A 3,090-nucleotide genomic window follows, 5' to 3' on the forward strand; every position below is an offset into this window, starting at 1 on the left:
GGAAAGTGGGGATTGCTCTGGGACTGAAACAGATCAGAAAGGAGAGGGTGGGTCTGTTCGATCCATTTGGGGAGTGTCAGAGGACTGTGGTGAAGAAGCGGTTAGGTGGGATTAGATTGGGAGACAGAGGGCTGTGGGGAGACATTGGAAACGTGGTATCTGTCTGGGTACAGAAACAGCGTGAATCTCTCTCCACACCGTCCCATTACACACTGCCGGGCTAAGTCAGAGTGAAGCTCCCGACACACCGTTCCATCAAACACACCCGGGGTCAGACACAAGTGTGAAACTCCCTCCACACCGTCCCATCACACACTCTCGGGGTCAGACACAGAGTGAATCTCACTTCCCACCATCGAATCACACACTCCCGGGGTCAGACTCAGAGTGAATCTCCCTCCACACCGTCCCATCACACACTCCCGGGGTCAAAAACAGAGTGAATCTCCCTCCACACCGTCCCATCACACATGCCCGGGGTCAGACACAGAGTGAATCTCCCTCCACACAGTCCCATCACACACTCCCGGGTCAGAAACAGAGTGATTATTCATCTACACGGTCGCATCAAACACTCCCGGGGTCAGACACAGAGTGAATCTCCCTCCAAACCGTCCCATCACACACTCCCGTGATCAGACACAGAGAGATTATTCCTCTACACTGTCCAATCAAACACTCCCGGGGTCAGTCACAGAGTGAATCTTCCTCCACACCGTCCCATCACACACTCCCGTGGTCTGACACAGAGAGATTATTCCTCTACACGGTCCCATCAAACACTCCCGGGGTCAGACACAGAGTGAATCTCCCTCCACATCGTCCCATCACACACTCACGGCGTCAGACACAAAGTGAATCTCCCTCCATACCGTCCCATCACACACTACTAGGGTCAGACACAGAGTGAATCTCCCTCCAGACCGTCCCATCACATACTCCCGGGGTCAGACTCTGAGTGAATCTTCCTCCACATCGTACCATCAAACACTCCCGGGGGTCAGACACAGAGTGATTATTCCTCTACACGGTCCCATCAAACACTCCCGGGGGTCAGACACAGAGTGATTATTCCTCTACACGGTCCCATCAACACTCCCGGGGTCAGATACGGAGTGATTGTTCCTCTACACAGCCCCATCAAACATCCCCGGGGTCAGACACAGAGTGAATCTCCCTCCACACCGTCCCATCGTACACTCACGGGGTCAGACACAGAGTGAATCTCCCTCCACACCGTCCCATCACACACTACTAGGGTCAGACACAGAGTGAATCTCCCTCCAGACCGACCCATCACATACTCCCGGGGTCACACACAGAGTGAAACACCCTCCACATCGTCCCATCAAACACTAACGGGGGTCAGACACAGAGTGATTATTCCTCTACACGGTCCCATCAAACACTCCCGGGGTCAGACGCGGAGCGATTATTCCTCTACACGGTCCCAACAAAGGCTCCCTGGGTCAGACACAGAGTAATTATTACTCTGCACGGTCCCATCAAACACTCCCGTGGACAGACACAGAGTGATTATTCCTCTACACGGTCCCATCAAACACTCTCGCTTTCAGACACAGTGTGAATCTCCCTCCACACCGTCCCATCACACAGTCCCGTGGTCAGACACAGAGTGATTATTCATCTACACGGTCGCATCACACACTCCCGAGGTCAGACAAAGAGTGAATCTCCCTCCACGCCGTGTCATCACACGCTCACGGGGTCAGACACAGAGTGATTATTCCTCTACACGGTCCCATCAAACAATCCCTGGGTCAGACAAAAAGTGAATCTCCCTCCACACCGTCCCATCACACACTCCCGGGGTCAGACACAGAGTGATTATTCCCATACACGGTCCCATCAAACACTCCCGGGGTCAGACACAGAGTGAATCTCCCTCCACACCGTCCCATCACACACTCCCGTGGTCAGACACAGAGAGATTATTCCTCTACACGGTCCCAACAAAGACTCCCTGGCTCAGACACAGAGTGATTATTACTCTGCACGGTCCCATCAAACACTCCCGGGGTCAGAGACAGAGTGATTATGCCTGTACACGGTCCCATCAAACATTCCCGGGGTCAGACACAGAGTGAATCTCCATCCGCACCGTCCCATCACGCAATCCCCGGGTCAGACACAGAGTGAATCTCCCTCCACATCGTCCCATCACACAATCCCGGCGTCAGACACAAAGTGAATCTCTCTCCACACCGTCCCATCACACACTACTAGGGTCAGACACAGAGTGAATCTCCCGCCAGACCGTCCCATCACATACTCCCGGGGTCAGACACAGAGTGAATCTCCCTCCACATCGTCCCATCAAACACACACGGGGGTCAGACACAGAGTGATTATTCCTCTACACGGTCCCATCAACACTCCCGGGGTCAGACACGGAGTGATTGTTCCTCTACACAGCCACATCAAACACCCCCGGGGTCAGACACAGAGTGCATCTCCCTCCACACCGTCCCATCGTACACTCACGGGGTCAGACACAGAGTGAATCTCCCTCCACACCGTCCCATAACACACTACTAGGGTCAGACACAGAGTGAATCTCCCTCCAGACCGTCCCATCACACACTCCCGGGGTCAGACACAGAGTGAAACACCCTCCACATCGTCCCATCAAACACTCCCGGGGGAATGACCCAGAGTGATTATTCCTCTACACGGTCCCATCAAACACTCCCGGGGTCAGACGCGGAGCGATTATTCCTCTACACGGTCCCAACAAAGACTCCCTGGGTCAGACACAGAGTGATTATTACTCAGCACGGTCCCATCAAACACTCCCGGGGACAGACACAGAGTGATTATGCCTGTACACGGTCCCATCAAACACTCCCGGGGTCAGACACAGAGTGATTATTCCTCTACACGGTCCCATAAAACATCCCCGGGGTCAGACACAGAGTGATTATTCCTCTACGCCGTCCCATCAAACACTCTCGGTTTCAGACACTGTGTGAATCTCCCTACACACCGTCCCATCACACAGTCCCGTGGTCAGACAAAGAGTGAATCTCCCTCCACACCGTGTCATCACACGCTCACGGGGTCAGACAC

This window comes from Hypanus sabinus, unplaced genomic scaffold (genome assembly GCF_030144855.1).
Source record: "Hypanus sabinus isolate sHypSab1 unplaced genomic scaffold, sHypSab1.hap1 scaffold_1177, whole genome shotgun sequence".
In the NCBI taxonomy this organism is placed as follows: domain Eukaryota; kingdom Metazoa; phylum Chordata; class Chondrichthyes; order Myliobatiformes; family Dasyatidae; genus Hypanus; species Hypanus sabinus.